Source organism: Syngnathoides biaculeatus, chromosome 8 (assembly GCF_019802595.1).
Source record: "Syngnathoides biaculeatus isolate LvHL_M chromosome 8, ASM1980259v1, whole genome shotgun sequence".
NCBI lineage: Eukaryota > Metazoa > Chordata > Actinopteri > Syngnathiformes > Syngnathidae > Syngnathoides > Syngnathoides biaculeatus.
Window position 1 is genome coordinate 31966088 of NC_084647.1, and position 22135 is coordinate 31988222.

Here is a 22135-nt window from a genome sequence, read left to right on the forward strand (position 1 = left end):
CAGAGACTCTTCTGTCACATAACACACCAGACACCTTCCTCAAGCTGTTCCAACCTGCTTGGACCGGTTTCTTCACTTCCTTACCACACTCACCATTGCTCTGAATTTGCTGACCCCAAGTATTTGAAGTTGTCCACCCTCTCTATCTCTTCTCCCTGGAGTCTCACTCTTCCCCCTCCATCCCTCTCATTCACACACTTAATATATTAACTGTTACACTTAGACTAATCTTCATTCCTTTCCATCGCATGCCTCCATCTTTCTAATTCTTCCACCTGCTCCCTGCTTTAACTGCACATCACAGTGTCATCTGCTAACATCATTGTCCAAGGAGATTCCAGTCGAACCTCAACTGTCAGCCTAACCATTACCACAGCAAACAGGAAGGAGCACAGCTGATTCCTGATGCAGTCCCAAATCCTGGTTCTATATGTATGTAAAAATCTAGATGCAGACAGTCTTCTCCCCAGTTTTGAAAAAAACAAAAAACAAAACAAAAACGCTACCTACGGTATTACTAGTGTAATGCTTACTTTCCCAACCTTTATTTTGAGGCAAGGCACACTTTTTTCATTCAAAAATTCACATAGCACAACACCATCAGAAAATCTAAAATTTAACCTGTAGCATATATGAACAGTCGTTCTCACCAAAGCATAGTGAATAAAAATCAAACAAACACAAAAATAATTACATTTAAAAATCATATTTTATTCACTTAATGTCACACCTGGGCCAGTTTTTAAGAACACAGATCTGATATTCTGGCAGAAATTGGTCAAAGACATACACAAAGCTTTTCCTCAACAGCTCTCAGTATCTCTCTTGTTACTTTTTATAGTTGTTAGCCTGCGAAAACCTCACCCACCTCAAAGAGATATGTTGTGGAAAAAAGGAGCAATGCCATAATAGCTTTGTTTGAACAAATCTGTAACTCTTTGGCAGTAGCAAACCAAATTCTGTCCAAAGGTACATCAGCAAAGCCTAACTTTAAACTACAATCTTGACTCAGTTCAGTTAGTTCCTCCAGTTCCTGTAAAGTCACGTCCCTCCCACCAACCAATGATAGAGTCTATGGGTCCCTCACCCAGTCAAAGTATTGAATGGAGGCTGAAGAAAAATAAATTGACATCTTCTCCACAAATGTTTTTAAATGTTTCACTATTATTTGTGTTGATATTTTGGTGAGTATGAACATTTCAAGATTTCCATTTTCCACAATGTTTCAAGAGTTGCAGCTTTGAATGAAATCCATTTATTTGTGCCTGTGAGCAGGTCTTCATTTCAGCCTTGGATACATATATTCAATTCATTCAGATGATGAAAAATGGTATGCCAAGTTTGCACACCACTCTTCAGTGGCAAGCAGTTTTACGTAAGCATACCTCTCATTTGTCAGAAACACTTTTGTTTCCACCAGCAGTTCATAAACACAGGCCAATAATTTGGCACCAGACAACCACCATACCTCTGTATGAAACAAGAAGGCTTTATGTTCTACACCCATTTCCTTACATAAAGATGCAAATATTGGACTTTTCACAGGTCATGATTTTACAAAGTTCACCATGCCCACAGCATCATCCAACAGAGGAACTAGGTCTGCTGGTAAGGTCTTGGCTACGAGGTCTTCACAGCGTAAAAAGCAGTGTGTAATAACCACATTGTGGTCTCTTTCTTTCACTCTACTTACAAAGCCTTTGGTGCATCTGTCCATGGCTGCAGCTCCATCAGTGCAGACATCTGCAGTTTTCCCATTAAAGTTCACTTTGTTCAAGATATTGAGATGGGACACGAAAAACTTCTACTTACAAAAAATGTAGGTTACGAAACGACTTCCAGGAAGGATTAATTTCGTAAGTCGAGGTACCACTGTAAAAGGCTACAAAAAACTTGCCCATAAAAGTGTTTGATGTGATTAAATAGTCCTAAATAACGATTTTAGCAACACTATATTTAACTTTTAGCTGAAACATTAATTAATTAATTTTACCATGTTACATGCCAAAGCCTTCAAAAGATGTCAATAAGAATCCATCAATTCCTTGCCAATACCATCTAAAGACGTCAATGGCATTTATTATTAAGGATGTGGTAGGAGAGGAGGTTGGGGGGGTGTTCTTGTGTAGTTAATGTATGATCGTCAAGCCACTGGATAACTGCGATGAAGATTGGCACCCTGTAGAGGGCAACAATGTGTTGACTTGAATGTCCCTTCCTCAGATGAAGAAGAAGAGGAAGAAGACGTTGGGCCAGCGGGGTGTAACAGGCAATGAGACAAAAAGAGACAAGACATTTTTTTTTTTGTGTGTGTGTAAAATTTAGGAAACCCTAACCCTGCCTCATTTCAGGGGTGTCAAATTTATTTCTATCACGGGCCACATTGTAGTTACGGTTTCTGTCAGAAGGCCATTTTGACTGAAACCATGAATATCTTTATTTGACCCATCATATTTCCATATAAAATTTATCAAAATTAAGGGCAATGGGTTTTTCAACTATTGTTGATGTTTGATAACACAAAAATCATGGAAGTTGATACACGTGATTTGCTCCATAAAATCCTGTGTCGGGCCGCATCTGGCCCCCCCGAGTTTGACATCTGTGATTTAAATGTTACATTTTATGAAATAGAAATCCCTGAATGCAGAGGGTTCATTGTTAAAGGGCCACTGACATGCCTTTAAACATTCTAAAATTGATATTGTAATGAAAAATACATATAACATAATTCACTTCAATGTCTATACAAAAAAATAAATATGAACGGAGAGCGTGTGCAAAGTTGCGGAAGTTTCACTCGACATCCAAGTGGTAGCCATATTGCCTGCAAGGTCATCAGCACACGTCACACTGGGACATTCGCCATTGAAAACACGTGGTGGCATCTGCTATGGGAGAGAAACAACAGAGATTTTCGGATTTTTCCGACGCCCATTCTGACACGGAAGCTCTTTTCAAAGAAGAGAACATCTCACAATCGAATGAAATGACCGGGGCAATATATTTTGAGTCAAATTTAGTCATGCAGACTCCCGTAAACAGTAAACAGGTCCTAGGTGAGGGACCAGACAAAGTACGACTCCAAAAACCCCTGTGATGACTACAAAAATTGGATCTTGGTTTCCCTTGCCCGGACCCAGGTCACCAGGGCCCCCCTCTGGAGCCAAGCCTGGACCCATGGGGCTCGGCCGGGAACAGGCCGAACGGGGTAACATGGGTCCCCCTTCCCATGGCCTCAGCACCTGTGAGAGGGGCCATAGGGGTCGGGTGCAATGTGAGCTGGGCGGTGGCCAAAGGTGGGGACCTTGGTGAGCCGATCCCTGGCTACAGAAACTAGCTCTAGGAACATGGAATGTCACCTGTGTGAGGTTGACAAGTTCTGACTAGATATAGTGGGACTCGCCTCTACGCACCACTTGGGCTCTGACACCACTCCTCTTGAGAGGGGTTGGACTCTGTTCTACTCTGGAGTTGGCCACGGGGAGAGATGCCGAGCAGGTGTAGGTATAGTTATTGCCCCCCAGCTCGGGGCCTGTACGTTGGGGTTTAACCCCAGTGGATGAGAAGGTGGCCTCCCTCCGCCTGCAAGTAGGGGGATGGGTCCTGACTGTTGTTTGTGCTTATGCACCAAACAGCAGTGCAGAGTACCCACCCTTTTTGGAGTCCTTAGAGGGAGTGCTGGAGAGCGCCCTCTCTGGCGACTCCATCATTCTGCTCGGGGACTTTACTGCCCATGTGGGCAATGAAAGTGAGACCTGGAAGGGCATGATTGAGAAGAACGCCCCCGATCAGAACTCGAGTGGTGTTCTGTTACTGGACTTCTGTGCTCATCACGGATTGTTCAAAACAAACACAATGTTCAAGCATAAGGGTGTTCACATGTCCACTTGGCACCAGGACACCCGAGGTCGCAGTTAGATGATCGACTTTGTGGTTGTGTCATCGGACTTACAACCGCATGTCTTGGACACTCAGGTGAAGAGAGGGGCGGAGCCGTCAACTGATCACCACCTGGTGGTGTGTTGGGTCCAATGGTGGGGGAAGATACCAGTCCGACGTGGCAGGCCCAAACGTATTGTGAGGTTCTGCTGGGAACAGCTGTCAGATTCCCCTTTCAGAAGGAATTTTAACTCCCACCTCCGAAAAAATTTTGCTCACGTCTCAGAGGAGGCGGAGGACATTGAATCCAAGTGGACGATGTTCCGCGCCTCCATTGCTGAGGCGGGCGACCAAAGCAGTGGCCGTAAAGTGGTTGGTGGCGGCAACTCATGAACACGTTGGTGGACACCAACAGTGAGGGATCCTGTCAAGCTGAAGAAGGAGTCCTATCGGGCATTTCTGGCCTGTGGGACTCCCGAGACAGCTGATAGGTATCGGCTGGCCAAGTGGAATGCAGCTTCGGTGGTCGCTGAGGCAAAAACGCGGGCGTGGGAGGTGTTCAGTGAGCCCATGGAGAACGACTTCAGGATGGCTTCAAGGAAATTCTGGTCCAACGTCCGGCGTCTCAGGAACAGGAAGCAGTGCACCATCAACACTGCTGACCTCAACTCGGGATGGTGTGAGTCGGTGGGGAGAATCCTTCAAAGACCTTCTCAATTCCACCAACACGCCTTCCCATGAGGAAGCTGAGTCTGGGTGCTCTGAGGTGGGCTCTTCTATCTCTGGGGTTGAGGTCACCGAGGTGGTTAAAAAGTTCATTGATGGCCGGGCCCCATGGGTGGATGAGATTCGGCCGGATTTGGTTGGTTCAAAGAAAACAGTTTACTCGAATTCAAACAGCAAAAATAAAGTAAATAAAATTTCACTATTGTTTCTCCTTTTTTTGTGCAAGTAAAGAAAGAATGATGCGTCAAGAGTAGGAAACTACAGTCTCAAAACATACAATGTAAAATTACCAGCACATTACCCTTAAAATCTAAGAGGGGCAGCAGAATATGGGACAATGTACAGTACTTCAAGTGGAATTCACCATACCTTAGTTTATGTCTAGGAAAGGCAACTTTTGGGTCAATCTGAAGGAGGGAGACAGAGTGGCACACACATTAGTACAGACATATGCTAGTCTGAAATAAAATACTTCAGGAGTACAGATACACTGTATTTGCAGATTAACATGGAAAACCTCACTGACAACGATATTACTCACAATCTAACTATCTCTGGGGATGGTGATTAGACTACATTTTCTTTAGTAACTATACGGGAAAATAACTACACTTTAACTTAATAGTTACTTTATTAAATCGCATATAATTTAAAAAAAACAATCACAGCATAGGAACGACATGCAGACCCCACAAAGGACGGACACAAACGAATTTAGAACACACGACAACATTGCCCTGGAAGTGCAAAACAATATCACAAATTGTGAAACACTTTAACATTTAAGAAAACAAATTAGCAAAAGCCAAATCAATTTTACATTTCAGAAAACATATGAACAAAAGCAGAAATACTTACAAAAAAACTAAACAAATTACAAAAGACGAAACACCCGGAAAGGGAACGTCCCATTTCACAGACATTCTCAGAAGTCACACACTCTTTTCTTAGCAAGACCAGCTCCGCTTCAACATGTATATTGTACTTGATCACATTTCTTAAACCATAAAAAGATAGATTTATAGTTAAGGTAGAAGCAGGTGGTTAAGAGAGAGGATGCTGGCAAGAAATATAGGAAATGTGTGGATATTTGAAAGAAAGCCTTCATATTTTTTAACAAACTGAGCAAGGGATCAACCTTGCATACATTCTGGTCACACACTTTGCTTTTTCAACAACAGGCACATTATACATTATGAGTATAGTTTACCATTGATGTGAAACATTTGATGCCTTACATACTATTTATATGGCTTGATCTGAGGCAACACAGCGGCACAGCTCCAAACTTGGAAATTTATTTTCATTATAGGGGAAAGCTTCTGTGCATTTTGATTCAATGTAAACTGGGACGTGAAGATGTAGTGCAACAGAGATTAAAATTTTGAATTGCGTCAAAACCAGTGGCTGAGAGATCAGCTGCTCAAAGAAACAGTTGCCTAACACTGCGCTACATTTCAGTCGGGTTTGGCAGCATTGCTCGGTGTGCGCCAGTCTTAACCTCCATAATCCAAACCTCAACTCATCCAAAACTGCATGAAACCCAGACATAGATCTGAACCTGACCAAAATAAACTTGTGAGTTTTTTAAATTTTTGTTGACGCTGGGGATTTCCTACCCCATGATGTGTGAGCTAATCATGTTGAAGCGGGGTTTGGGAAGAAAGGGTGTGGGGTTTTTAAGCATGTTTGTGAAATCGTATGTTCCCTTTCTGACTTCTTCATTTTCTATGCTGCTTATCTTCACAAGAGTCGTGGGAGTGCTGGAGTCTATCCCATCCCTGAATCGGGCAGGAAGTGGCGTACATTCACCCTAAACTTGTTGCCCGCCAATGGCAGGGTACACATCAATCACATCAAGTAAAATAACTTTTCACTCAGGCGGCATGGCGGATCAGTTGGTAATGTGTTGGCCTCACAGTTCTGAGGTCCTGGGTTCGATCACGAATGCACCTGTGTAGAGTTTGGATGTTCTCCCCATGCCTGGGTGGGTTTCCTCCAGGAACTCCGGTTTCCTCCCACATTTCAAAAACATGTAATATGAGTTCTCCAAAATGTGTTCCAGTTTTTGTTAATTTGCTTTCTGAATTGTAAAGAAAATGGATGGATGGATGGATTGATGGATGGATGGATGGATGGATGGATGGATTTGTTCTTGGGAGAAAAACAGGAGAAAAAACTAACAACTTTTCTGCAGGTGCTGCTATGTCCTTCCACACCCCAAAAACATGTCCATCCATTTTCTGAGCCACTTATCCTCAGAAGGGTCATGAGAGAGGTGGAGCCTATCCCAGCTATCATCGGGTAGAAGGTGGGGTACACCCTGAACTGTTTGCTTGTCAATTGCAGGGTAGATTGAGACAGAGAATAGTCAAACAGACATTTACACCTATGGGAAATTTAGAGTTTCCAATGAATGCGTGTTTTTGGGATGTGATAGGAAACTGGAGTGCCCAGAGAAAACCCACACACGCACTGAAGAACATGCAAACTCCACACAGGGAGGGCTGAGATTGAACCCGGCCCATCAGAGCTGTGAGGCCAATGCTTTCCAGCTGCTCCACCATACTGCCACACAGGCGGGGCCAGGATTTGAACCAGGATATGAGGCCAATGCTCAAACCGGTTACCCTATAGTTCCAGCCCCCCAAAACGTAGTTTTTAGGTTACTGAAGACTAAAATGCTCTTGGGGTGAGTGTGAAAGTTTGCGTAGGGTGTGTCAGGGGCGTAGTCATGCCACTGCCCCGCACGTGCCTGCTCCTGGCAGCAGCTCCCCACTCTCTTTGACATTAATTATGTCATGTATTTAAAGCTCATGTGTTCTGTCTTTGTTTAACAGTTTGTTGTGTGTGTCTTGCACATGTAGACGAGCCTTGTTACCAAGTCACAGTGTTCCTGTGCCATTAGTTAACTACATGAAAGTCTTTGTCTCAGAACTCAAGGGCTTTATTTTTTCAACAATACAGAATCACGGTTGACATAGGCCCCTGTGAATACATAACATATAACATAGAACAGTTGAATATCCTCTATGCATCCTTCCCGACCCATCAACTCTCACTACATATTGGTCAAACTGACGGACCATTATAATGATTCCAGTTTTGTCCCGCTTTGTGGGGTGTGGTCCGGTTTTGGATGAGGACACAGTCTCCAACCGTGAGAGGGGGTAAGACACGGGTGTTAGCTGACAGTCTTTCACCATCCCTCATGTGGCAATTCTAAGAGCCTCTTCTCTGTTCCCCAAAGGCTCTTGCCACGTCTTGTGAGGTAGGTACTTGCATGGGTGGATTGGGATGAAGTCCCGGATTGGGCGTCCGAAGATGCACATTGCTGGGGATAACCGCATGTCTGTGTCCTGTGTTGTGGTTATGGAGGATGGCGCGTTGAAACACATCTGTGTCAAGGCAACCGTTGCAACTGGTGTTGTCAATGATCATCCTCATTATGGTATTCACACCAATTTCCGCCCTGCTGTTGCTGTGAGTTTCTGCTACAGACGAGTGGTGATGATGAACTCCCCAGTCGCACAGGAGTGCAAATGTGACTGTGGACGTAAAGTACAGACCACCATCGGATGAGAGCTTCTTACTGATACCAAATGTTGTGAATGTGCATCTGAGGCTGGATATGAGGCCTTTGGATCCCACGTGCGCTTTTTTCACAATGGGCCAGTTGCTGCACCCATCGACGATTACCAAGTAGTGGTGTTCAGCATATTGGAAGAAGTCTGCACAGATCTATTGAAAGTGGTATTGGGGTGGCACCACGTACGCATTTCATTGATTGACAAGATCATACCTGGCCAAAAGAGTGATGCATCAGCCCGAGAGCACATCTGGGAGACACCTTGATGGGCTGAGTGGAGTGCCCAGAGAACATTGTTACGTAGGCTAGGAGGGATGATTACGCAGTCGTTGTATAGGGCCACACTATCAAAACTGGCCAGTTTGTTTCTGTATTGGTAATGGGGTCTGAGTTCTGGTTGCCTCAGGGAATCAATTTTCAAGTAGGTCAATCAATTTGATTATTCAGTCGTCACTGTTGGTGTGGACAGAAATATCGTTCCAGGTGATGAAGGTAACTCCTCCTAGAGAGTCCTCTTCACTAGGGTGCAGTGTAGGGCTATCTGGTTGGGCTCTGATGGCCATGAGAAAGCTGTGAGACATGGTCGGGAGGTTGTTGTCAGTGGAGACTGGAGTTGCATCATCGGACAGGTAATTGGCAGCTCCGATTGGGTAACATGAGATACTATCTGCAAGCGACATGTCTGATCCCTGGAATGTGGGTGATATGGAATCTGTACTTCAGTATTTATTGTTTCAGGTTCCTCAGTCGCGGGTTGGGATTACATCCAAGTTTCTATCATTTGATTGACGGCAATGATCAGATTGGGGCAGCCCAGAACAAAATGACGAGTTTTTTCGAGGGCATCCAGCACAGCCAGTGCCTCTCATTCAATGGGGGCATACCTTGATTCAGCCGATGAAGTAAAGCCCTGCCCAGTAGTGTGACTTTCCAGCCTAGGCAGCAGCAGAATGGCTTGGTTGATCTGCACGCACAATGTTTTTGAAGTAGCCAGAACCCAATGCCGTTTTTGCTGAAGTCTGTTGCAAGGCATGTTGGCTTTCTTTTGTCGAATATTTCCACGCCTCCTTGTAATTCCTGGATAATGATGGTCTTGGTTTCTTCAAAGAGGTTGTCCATATGTTCAGTCCACTTGAATGGTGTGTTGGGTTGTAGCACGGTGCGAAAGGATTGCATTCTCTCTGCTGATGCAAAAGCACATCCTACTTGGTTTACAAGTCCAAAACAGTGTCGCAAGTCAGTGATGGTGCGAAGTCTGGGAATCCCTTGATAACCTCCAGAACCTGTGGACATGGGCGAACAGTTGTGGGGGTCATTTCAAAGCCTGCGAAATTGACGGTTTCATTGGCAAACTAGAATTTTTATGGGTTGAGGATGATACCATTTCAGCCATATGTGTCCAACCAATTGGCCGCTTGGAAGAAGCTGTCCTCAGTGGAGGGAGACCATATAATTGTGTCATCAATGACCTTTGCTTTGTTGTCAATGTCACTAAAAATTTAATCAAATCGCCCGGTGTATGTGTCTCCAGATGCCTATCCTTGGGGTTGAGTACGATGCTCTGGTAGCCGTTCCAGGCCTCAAACATGCTATTCCTTGTGTTCCACGGGACTAAGCGGGCTTGGTGGAACAACAATTGTGTGTGATGTGTCTCTCTCGCCGCATGGCAATTCAAAGCTTGGAAATCAACAGTCCGCTAAGGTTTACCAGATTTCTTTGCGCTGTTGACAATTCGACGACACCATTAAACTGCGGTTCCGAATGAGACAGGCTCTATGACACCAAGCCTAACATGCTGATCAAGGCCGGCCTTCACTTGTGTTTGCCAGTGGACAGGTACTCGGATTGGTGTGTGGTATGCTACAGGTGTGGCATTGGTATCTACAATAAGTCTCATGGGGGGTCATGACATCATAGACAGCTTTTGACGTTCACAGACGTTGAATATGCTACTTTTATAGTAGTCTAACAGCCACTGCTCTAGTTTTTCTCTGTTTTATTCAGTAGCTGGAAAGTGTGGGGATGTAGGGAGAGGGGGTGGGGTTTGGCGGAGAGGACTGTTGCAACAGTCTTCATGAGGGCTGTTGTCAGCGTCACTGTACGGGGGAGAAGAGTCTATTATGACTGACTCAATGGAGGGAAATGAGTGGGGTGTAATGCCTCGATCCCTACAGGCCTCCATGGATAGGAAGAATTTGTTGATAGGGAAATGTACACAATATGGCATGTTGTTTTTGTCTGCACAGATTGTGTAAATCTTCATTGAGGTGGGGGGTGATGTGGGAGGTGTTCAAACCTAGGTGACGCAGGAAGAAAGTGCCAGCAAGACACGATTGGCACCCTTTGTCTGGGACTGCCAGTATGGTACCATTCCAGTGGGACTGCGCAAAGTGGATTCAATTCCCAAGTTTTTGGCGTCTGATGGGAAGGCCTGAATCTTGACATTGAGAGTCGGTTGAGGTGCGGATACTTGCTTTTCCCACGTGCCACACAGGGAATCATACACATGGTGCTCTAGTATGATTGTGTTGGCCACTTGTTCAATTGCGCACAGGGCCTCAAAGACCGTCATTGCAGAGTTATTCTGATAGGTATGCAGTCTCTCTCTCAATTTACGGCAGACACTTTCGAAGTGGTGTGGGATATTGCATTTGGTGCAAGTATTATTGAAGGCAGGGCAATGATTCGTATGGTCTTGCTTCCTTCTGGTGTGTCCTTCTTTGCCACAGTAGCTACATGGTTGTGTTTGAGTTTGAGTACTTGTTTTTCTGTCCGGAGGTCGGCCCTAAAATCGTTTTCTCTCCATCTGTCTGTATATGATGCTAGTCTCGCAGGGCCTGAACTGGGGGACAAACAACTCCATCCTCATAAAAGTCCACCAGAGGATGAACTTCCTGCTAAGGAAGCACGGCCTGCCAGGTGAGCTGTTGCGACACTTCGACACAGCAGTCATAGAATCAATACTGTGTACCTCCATCACAGTCTGGTTTGGTGGTGCCACAAAAAAGGACAAATGCCGACTACAACGGATAATCAAAACTGCTGAAAGTTTTGTCGGCACTACCCTACCAGCCCTCGAGGAATTGATGTAACATCTTCTTCATTTAGAACAGGTAAGAGATAGTGTGTCAACATCCCACATTGTCTTAAGCTTGTACAGAGTTCCATTATCCGTTCGCCTTACCTTGTTGGCTCTTCAGTGGCACCGTCTCTAATTCATAGATCATGGCCGGCCTCACCACTGCTTTATAAACTTTGCCCTTCATCCAAGCAGAGACTCTTCTGTGACAAAACACACCAAACACCTTCCACCAGCTGTTCCAACCTACTTGGACCCGTTTCTTCACTTCCTTTCCACACTCACCATTGCTCTGGATTGTTGACCCCAAGCATTTGAAGTCGCCCACCCTCGCGATCTCTTCTCCGTGGAGGCTCACTCTTCCCTCTGCACCCCTCTCATTCACACATATATTCTGTTTTACTTCGGCTAATCTTCATTCCTTTCCACTGCATGCCTCCATCTTTCTAATTGTTCCTCCACCTGATCCCTGCTTTCACTGCATATCACAATATCATCTGCGAACATCATGTTCCAAGGGGAGTGCATTCTAACCTCATCTGTCAGCCTATCCATTACTAGAGCAAAAAGGAAGGGGCTCAGAGCTGATCCCTGATGCATTCCCACTGACACCTTAAATTCTTCTCTCACACCTACAGCACACCTCACCACTGTTCTGCAGCCCTCACACGTCTTGTAGTACTCTAACATTTCTCCGCCACACCAGACTTACGCATGCAGTACCACAGTTCCTCTCATGGTACTCTGTCATGGGCTTTCTCTAGATCCGCAAGCACACAATGTAGCTCCTTCTGACCTTCTCAGCAACTTTCCACTAGCATCCTCAAGGCAAATAATGCATCTGCTGTACTCTTTCTAGGCATGAAACTATACTGTTGCTCGCAGATACTTCCGTCTTGAGTCGAGCCTCCACTAATCTTTCCCATAACTTCATTGTGTAGCTAATCAACTTTATTGCTCTAGAGTTCCCACAGGTCTGAACATCGTCATTGTTCTTAAAAATGGGAGCTAGCACACTTTTCTTCCATTCTTCTCTCTGTAATATAATATATAGAATATTATATAATAAGATGGTCAAAAACTCGACAGCCACATCTCCAAATTGCTTCATTACCTCTTCAGGTATGTCATCAGGACCAACTGCCTTTCCATTGTTCATCCTCTTTAGTGCCTTTGTCACCACCCCCTTACTAATCATTGCCACTTCCTGGTCCTTCACACTTGCCTCTTCTACTCTTCCTTCTCTCATTTTCTTCATTCTTTACTTCATTCATCAACTTCTCAAAGTATTCTTTCCATCTATTTAGCTACTGGCACCAGTCAACACATTTCCATATCTATACTTAATCACCCTTACCTGCTGCACATCCTTCCAACTCTATCATCTCTTCTTCTTTTCCTTTCGGCTTGTCCCGTTAGGGGTCGCCACAGCGTGTCATCTTTTGCCATCTTTGCCTATCTCCTGCATCTTCCTCTCTAACCCCAACTCCCCTCATGTCTTCCCTCACCACATCCATAAACCTTCTCTTTGGTCTTCCTCTCGCTCTTTTGCCTGGGAGCTCCATCCTCAGCATCCTTCTACCAATATACTCACTCTCTCGCCTCTGAACATGTCCAAACCATCGAAGTCTGCTCTCTCAAATCTTGTCTCCAAAACATCCAGCTTTGGCTGTCCCTCTAATGAGCTCATTTCTAATCCTATCCAACCTGGTCACTCCGAGCGAGAACCTCAACATCTTCATTTCTGCCACCTCCAGTTCAGCTTCCTGTTGTTTCTTCAGTGCCACCGTCTCTAATCCGTACATCATGGCCGGCCTCACCACTGTTTTGTAAACTTTGCCCTTCATCCTAGCAGACACTCTTCTGTCGCATAACACACCAGACACCTTTCGCCAGCTGTTCCAACCTGCTTGGACGCGTTTCTTCACTTCCTGACCACACTCTCCATTGCTCTGTATTGTTGACCCCAAGTATTTGAAGTCGTCCACCCTCGCTATCTCTTCTCCCTGTAGCCTCACTCTTCCCACTCCACTTTTCTCATTCACGCAGATATATTCTGTTTTACTTCGGCTAATCTTCATTCCTCTCCTTTCCAGTGCATGTCTCCATCTTTCTAATTGTTCCTCTGCATGCTCCCTGCTTTCACTGCATATCACAATATCATCTGCGAAGATCATGGTCCAAGGGGATTCCAGTCTAACCTCATCTGTCAGCCTATCCATTACCACTGCAAACAGGAAGGGGCTCAGAGCTGATCCCTGATGCAGTCCCACCTCCACCTTAAATTCCTCTGTCACACCTATGGCACACCTCACCATTGTTCTGCTGCCATCATACATGTCCTGTACTATTTTAACATACTTCTCTGCCACACCAGACTTACACATGCAGTACCACAGTTCCTCTCTTGGTACTCTGTCATAGGCTTTCTCTAGATCCACAAAGACACAATGTAGCTCCTTCTGACCTTCTCTGTACTTTTCCACGAGCATCCTCAAGGCAAATAATGCATCTGTGGTACTCTTTCTAGGCATGAAACCCTACTGTTGCTCGCAGATACTTATTTCTGTCCTGAGTCTAGCCTCCACTACTCTTTCCCATAACTTCATTGTGTGGCTCATCGACTTTATTCCTCGATAGTTCCCACAGCTCTGAACATCCCCTTTGTTCTTAAAAATGGGAACTAGAACACTTTTCCTCCATTCTTCAGGCATCTTTTCGCCCGCTAGTATTCTGTTGAATAAGTTGGTCAAAAACTCCACAGCCATCTCTCCAAATTGCTTCCATACCTCTACCGGTATGTCATCAGGACCAACTGCCTTTCCATTTTTCATCCTTTGTAGTGCCTTTCTGACTTCCCCCTTAGTAATCATTTCCACTTCCTGGTCCTTCACAATTTCCTCTTCAACTCTTCCTTCTCTCTCATTTTCTTCATTCATCAACTTCTCAAAGTATTCTTTCCATCTATTTAGCACACTACTGCACCGTCAACACATTTCCATCTCTATCCTTAATCACCCTAACCTTCTGCACATCCTTCCCATCTCTATCCCTCTGTCTGGCCAACCTGTAGAGATCCTTTTCTCCTTCTTTCGTGTCCAAACTGGTGTACATGTCTTCATATGCCTCTTGTTTAGCCTTTGCCACCTCTACCTTTGCCCTACGTCGCATCTCGATGTACTCCTTTCGCCTCTCCTCAGTCCTCTCAGTATCTCACTTCTTCTTCGCTAATCTCTTTCCTTGTATGACTCCCTGTATTTTGGGGTTCCACCACCAAGTCTCCTTCTCCCCTTTCCTACCAGATGACACACCAAGTACTCTCCTGCCTGTCTCTCTGATCACCTTGGCTGTCGTCGTCCAGTCTTCCGGGAGCTTCGGTTGTCCATCGAGAGCCTGTCTCACCTCTTTCCGGAAGGCCGCACAACATTCTTCGTTTCTCAGCTTCCACCACATGGTTCTCTGCTCTACCTTTGTCTTCTTAATCTTCCTACCCACCACCAGAGTCATCCTACACACTACCATCCTAAGCTGTCGAGCTACACTCTCCCCTACCACTACTTTACAGTCAGTAACCTCCTTCAGATTACATCGTCTGCACAAAATATAATCCACCTGCGTGCTTCTACCTCCGCTCTTGTAGGTCACTATATGTTCCTCCCTCTTCTGGAAATAAGTGTTCACTACAGCCATCTCCATCCTTTTTGCAAAGTCCACCACCATCTGCCCTTCAAAGTTCCTTTCCTGGATGCCGTACTTACCCATCACTTCTTCATCGCCCCTGTTTCCTTTACCAATATGTCCATTACAATCTGCACCAATCACAACTCTCTCGCTGTCTGGGATGCTCAGAACTACTTCATCTAGTTCCTTCCAGAATTTCTCTTTCAATTCTAGGTCACATCCGACCTGTGGTGCATAGCCGCTAACCACATGATACATAACACCCTCAATTTCAAATTTTAGTCTCATCACTCGATCTGATACTCTTTTCACCTCCAAGACATTCTTAGCCAGCTCTTCCTTTAAAATAACCCCTACTCCATTTCTCTTCCCATCTACTCCGTGGTAGAATAATTTAAACCCTGCTCCCAAACTTCTAGCCTTACTACCTTTCCACCTGCCCTCTTGGATGCACAGAATATCAACCTTTCTCCTAATCATCATGTCAACCAATTCCTGAGCTTTTCCTGTCATAGTCCCAACATTCAAAGTCCCTACACTCAGTTGTAGGCTCTGTGCATTCCTCTTTTTTTTCTGACACTGGATCCGTTTTTTTCCTCTTCTTTGTCTTCGACCCACAGTAGCTGAATTTCCACCGACGCCCTGCAGGTTAGCAGTGCCGGGGGCGGGCGTTGTTAACCCGGGCCACGACCGATCCGGTATGGGATTCTTTAGATGAATGCTCATATTTGTTTGGCAAAGGCTCATAGTGACGGCCTGCATGAGTCACCACTAGGGGTGCCATTGTTTGAGGCTGCTCCTGCTGTGCCATCATTTTCCCTTTACTACGCGTATTATAGCCTCGCTCCGCCCTGGACATGCTCTCCTCACGATCACCCAGCCTCTCACCTTCACTCAACGCTCCGAGCATCTGCCGCTGTTCACGTAACACCACCTCGTCTTCCTCATCACTTTCCACTTCCTCCTCGCGGTGATCAGCGTCGCTGGGCATTGCCTGCCCATGTTTCCGTGTCCCCGTTATCACTTCCTCTAACATCTCTCTTTCCTCACTCTGCACCCTTTGTCCTTCAAACAACTTCCGCGATGCCTCCTTCTTCATCAGCTTCTTACTCCCTGCACTAGTGGTGCCCCCGTCTCCTGCTAGCTCCGCCCCTGGCACCAGCGACTCCACACTCCCCTGCTGTTTCCTGCGCACTCTCTTTCTCTCATTATTCACAGCCTGTTCAATCAACTGTACGGTCGCTGGCGCCATCCGACTTGGCTCTGATCCTCCTTCATATCTCGAATATCTGCCAACATTCTGCTGAAGCCGACATTTTCACACACGAGTGGATTTATTCCTTCAACAAACACCTGGGTCTCGGGTCCCTGTCATTACAACCCTGTACGTCTCTGTTCCCTCAGCCGATGTACTCTACATCCGAGTTTCCCAGAACAATTTTAAAGTACAATCTACTGATTCACTATTGGTTGTGTGTCTCCTGTAGGTATCCTTGGCGCTCTCTCATTGGTCTCCTTTGGTCCGCCGGATGTTGGCCCGACTCCTCCCCTGCAGACTCGCGTGCTGGCTCCTCCTGGTGGTGGTTTCCTGACAGTAGTTTTTCCACCAACTGCCTCTGAGTCCTGTCGTCTCCGCATCCTCCTTGCAGTTAGCACCGTCTGTTCTAAAACATTCCATTCTTGCACCACATACTCTGTTTCGTTCCACCAGTCACACACTCAGCACTTTACAGTCTCACACTTTCATACACAGGATGTAGCAACATCTAATGAACTACTTTGAGCTCAAACTCTTATATTCCTTTAGTACCTTGGCAGCGGTATTCCAGCCGAAAGGCCACACAACATACTTTCTTTTTCAACTTCCACCACCTGATTCTCAGCTCTACCTTTGCCTTCTTAATCTTCCTACCCACGACCACAGTCATTGTACACACCACCATCCTACGCTGTCAAGCTACACTCTCCCCCACTACTACCTTACAATCAGTAACCCCCTTCAGATTACATTCTCTGCACAAAATACTGTATAATCCACCTGCGTGCTTCTGCCTCCGCTCTTGTTGGTCACTGTTTGTTCCTCTCTCTTCTGGAAATAAGTGTTCACCACTGGCAATTCCATCCTTTTTGCGAAGTCCAACACCATCTGCCCCTCAAAGTTCCTTTGCTGAATGCTGTATGTACCCGTCACTTCTTCACTGCCCATGTTTCCTTCGCCAACATGTCCAATGAAATCTGCACCAAACACAACTCTCTCTCTATCTGGTATGCTCAGGACTACTTCGTCTAGTTCCGTCCAGAATTTCTCTTTAAACTACAGGTCACATCCTACCTGTGGGGCATAGCCGCTAATAAGATTTACATAGTACCCTCAACTGCAAATTTGATCCTCACCACTCGCTCTGATACTCTTTTCACCTCCAAGACATTCTTAGCCAGCTGTTCCTTTAAAATAACCCCTACTCCATTTCTCTTCCCATCTACTCCATGGTAAAATAATTTAAACCCTGCTCCTAAACCTCTCTCCTTACTACAATTCCACCTACTCTCTTGGATGCACAAACTTCTGGAGCTCAACTACAGTGACCTTAGGATTCTTCTTTACCTATTTCATAACTTGGGCCGAGCAGCTTCAACGCGAACGATACGGATCTACTAAGATAAGACTTGTTAAATTTCCTATAAATCCTCACGGCCCTTGTTGTACAAGTTGGTTAGGTCGTACAACGTATGAAGTTACTCACGTTCGATGTTTCTTCAACAGATCACAAACGTGTCTCGTTGTTAGCCAGCTAAACTAAGGTAGTCTTGCCACATTACTCTTTTTGTTATTTGACAACTTCTCGCTACAAAGCAAACATTCAGCCAATCCTTCCGCGTTGACAATGAATGCAAATGATTTGGTCCAAGAAACGTTGAATCCCCTGTTCTCCACAGTTATTTTTTTTTTTTTTCTTTGAGATCCATGGTCCATCACACAGCCGCTGGTTTGTTTAATACAGCCACCTAACTAGCATCCGGCCCTACTGATAGAAACGTGTGTCGCAGAGTACGACCCAAATCTTTGTTCACATAATGTTTTAATGTAATATTTATTCTACACATACACAGCATTGGGAAATGTTAAGAATATCTGTGTCATGTTTGTCCTCTACAGAAACCATATTAAAACATAAAATGTATTTCTCTCTCCCATATTTTTCCATTTTCAAACACTTTTAAAAAGCTCCAGAGAGCTACTAGGGGAGCGCTAAAGAGCCGCGGGTTGCCAACCCCCGTCATCGAACAACTTCTAAAAAACTGCAGGTCTCCCGTGTAGCTCATGACAAAAATACGGAAGACACTAGGCTAAAAGGGCATCCATGGCAGAGTTACAAGTTGAAAACCCCGACTCAGCAAAACAAAACATAAAGGCTCAGAAAATGGCACAGTGGAACAGTTGTAAAGCATTAGCCTCACAGTTCTGAGGTCCAGGGTTCAATCCCGGCCCCGCCGGTGTGGAGTTTGCATGTTCTCCTTGTGCCTGCGTGGGTTTTTGTTGGGCACTCTGGTTTCCTCCCACATCCCAAAACATGCAATATTAATTGGACACTTTAAATAGCCCCTCGGTGTCATTGTGAATGTGATTATCATCTGTCTCCATGTGCCCTAAAATTGGCTGGCAACCCTTCAAGTTGTACCCAGCCTCCTGCCAGATGACAGCTGGAATTGACTCCCGTGACCCTTGCGAGGATAAACGGCTAAGAAAATGGATGGTCAAAAAAAATTGTTACAGTATCAAATGGAACTATAGTTAGTTTTTACCCCACATCTGACTGAAAGGCTGCCTGGTCATCACATCAATCATCAGAGTACTATATATATATATATATATATATATATATATATATATATATAGACTACTATATATACAGACTGTATGGTAAATCTGAATTATCGATAAACTAGGGCACATTTCAAATGTCATTGAAGATGTCCCACGTTTAAATATTAATATCTATGTAAGACGACACATAATTGCACAGCAAGAATGATGAGTTAAACCTCTGCCACAAAGGTTATGTTACACAGGTCAATTAAATAATTTATATACAGATGTTGCAGTAGTAGTTTGGTCGGAGTGTGGAATATAAAATTCTTTCACATCACTGGTCCAAAAAAAAACTGAGTTTTTGTCTATCATGCAGTGAGAATACAGAGGTGGACTTACCATTTTAGAGTCCATCTTATGATGTGGCTGTGCCAACACATTATCTACGCTGGCAGAATCTGCAAAAGTGATGAAGCCAAATCCCCTATTACAAAATAAAATGACATATGATTAAATATCTGTTTTCAGAACAATATAAGATAATGTATATTACAACTATTGTTTTATTTTTAATGACTAATTTGAAATTATAATTCTAAACACATTAAATCTTAATGTTTGTAATCTGTGGTGCGATAAAAAAAAACATACATCCATCCATTTTCTTAGCCGCTTATCCTCACGAAGGTCACGGGGGTGTTGGAGCCTATGCCAGCTGTCATTGGGCAGGACGCAGGATATACCATGAACTGGTCGCCAGCCAATGGTAGGGCAGATGAAGACACACAACAGTCGCACTCACAATCACAGTTTAGAATCTCCAATTAATGCATGTTTTTTGGGATGTGGGAGGAAACCGGAGTGCCTGGAGAAAACCCACACAGGCACGGGGAGAACATGCAAACTCCACACAGGCAGGGGTGGGATTTGAACCCAGTCCTCAGAACTGTGAGGCCAATGCTCTACAGCTGCGCCACCCCCTCATAACAAAAACTACATCATCGTCATCATCATCATCATAAAGTAGTGTATTTTTTTTATTTTTTAAGTTTGTTTTTTACCTGGAGCATTTTGTTGTTGGTCTCTCATTACCATACATTCTCTGATTTCACCAAATGTATTAAAATAATCTTTAAGACTGTCTGGGGGAAAAAAGGATAACATTACCGTTGTTTAAAATATAGCAGCGCAATGGAGACTTGTCACCAAAATAAACCTGCCCCTTTAGTGCTACCTTACCTGGTGAAGTATTCCTGCTGAGGCCACCGATGAAGATTTTCCTTTCGAGGAGAAAGACAAGTCAATACAGGTGTGACATAAACAATGACTGACTAAAAATGACATATGACAGTTTACTAGTTGAATTGGGAAAAAAGGGGGAACGAAAATAGACACCCAGATGAGCTACGGAGTCTCATCTGTTTTGCACACTTCATTTTCACAACATTGACAAACCTGCAGCTCCGTGTGGATTGTAACGTCAGCACGTATGTTGTCAAATTATTATAACGACACGACCCAAGTGATTATAAGCGGTACAGAAAATAGATGGAGGGAGAATTGACCTCAGTTCACCACTGCTGCCGGAAGAAATTACCACTGAGCAACACGGATAAAAATTATATTTGAGTTATTAAGGTAGCGAACCTTTCCGGCCATAGCATGCAAATGGAATTCGTGCTTTATATAACAAATTATTGACATGTTCTGCAGGCTTGGCGTTGTTCAACTTCACCTGTGTGTAATGTCTAAATTGCTTTGCCCTAGTTTGTTTAATTTTCATAGGCAGATTCATAGCACAGAAGTAGCAGATTTCCAAAGTAAATTTCTTTTCGTACATGCGAGGAGTAAGGGAGGGTTTAGCTCGACTGCACCCAAAGCTGTGGCAGATAGTACACGGTAAGCAGCCAAAGTTTAGCGTAACCCGAGTCTCTAGAATTAGAGCTTCCTTAAAAATGGATATGTCATGATATTATGTTAGATTAGCGACAATGACAAGTTTAGTACTGATTGTACTTACGACCCGGGTCGTGTTGTGGCTCGCTCGGGTTAGCAAATGTGTCTTGGTTATTGTCTCGCTCCATTTGTGACTTCGCGACAAACTGGGACTAAAAATGAGACACACACAGGACTGACTACACGCTCGACTGGCTAGCTGGAGGCTGACAATCGCATCAGGTTGCTCCATCCTTTCCTGTCACTGGCTGTACTTCTTCTAACCGTCATTATCGATGAAAATCGGGAGGATGCAAGGGGCCAGGCTTTTCCTTTCACAAAGTGAAGTGCGAGAAGAGATAAAAGATTAAAGAATAATTTACATTTTCTTTAAAAAGGTAAATAATCACAATATCAACATAATATACAAACAGTAAGCAACACATTTACCGGGAAAAGAAATCACACCAGACTGCAACTTTATGATAAAACAAAATGCATTATATTTCCACAACATATTGATGGATAACTAGACACAAATGATTTGCATTCGCGGTCCATATAAAATGATATGGCGGGCTGGATGTGGTCACCACGTCTTGAGTTTTATACCTGTGATAGGCTGCACCAAGTGGTCAGACCTTGCTCTCCCCTACATGGTGTTATTCTAATGTTTGTTACATTAGCTCTGGTCGTGTTTGAACACCACATCTGCCCCATGGTTGGGTGTTTGAATCTGGGCTCTAGCCTTCCTGTGTGGAGTTTGCATGTTCATTTCATGCTTGTGTGCATTTTCTTTTGGGATTTCAGCTTCCTCACATCTTCCAAAAACATGTATTTTTGGTTCATTGAGGCCTCTAAATTGTCTATATCTATAGGTGTGAGTGTGAATGGGTGTTTGTCTACATGTGCCTTGCCACTGGCTTGTGACCAGTGTATCAAAGACAAAAAACTCGTCATCATGGATAGCGTGCAGCTGACACACGAGTCAAACCTAGTGTAGGAATAATTGTGATCATAATTATCATACATTTGCTTCCAATAAAGAAATGCTTTGCTCTGCCCTAGATAACGTGGCAGCCTCCAAGCAGGAGATAGCAAGAACAAAAACATCTAATCATCAGAACTGTTAGAACTGCTGCCTGTTAAAGAAATGATGACCACACATGTATTCAGCAATCTTCCACACATGCACACGCACAAGAACAAACATGTACACCTTGTTTCAAACTGTTTTGCTTGTCGTCTCCTTTTTGTAACATCCATGTAAATAAGGGGCGTCTTAAAACTAAATAAATAGAGGTGCTGAGGAGAGGATAATCAGAGAGTGCAGTGGTGAATTGTACGAGACAGTTCCTCTCCTCTCTCCTCGCGAGACTTGAACTGGTGTCCTTGCTTCCTTTTCTGTCCTGTTTAATGAATGTCTGATTGG

At 44.4% G+C, this 22135-nt stretch overlaps 1 long non-coding RNA gene across 2 annotated transcripts; it reads right to left on the reverse strand.

Moving 5' to 3' along the window:
* Nucleotides 1-736: 736 nt before the first annotated feature.
* Nucleotides 737-21896, reverse strand: LOC133504825 (uncharacterized). 2 transcript variants are annotated; one of them, XR_009796086.1, is made up of 7 exons: nucleotides 20789-21896; nucleotides 20008-20048; nucleotides 19830-19910; nucleotides 19420-19517; nucleotides 19168-19252; nucleotides 4978-5015; nucleotides 737-2888 (listed from the first exon to the last, which is right to left on the reverse strand). It is a non-coding gene; the product is annotated as an uncharacterized LOC133504825 (long non-coding RNA). The 2 variants fall into 2 exon arrangements; XR_009796087.1 differs by having other exon boundaries at nucleotides 737-2891.
* Between the last annotated feature and the right edge of the window lie 239 nt (nucleotides 21897-22135).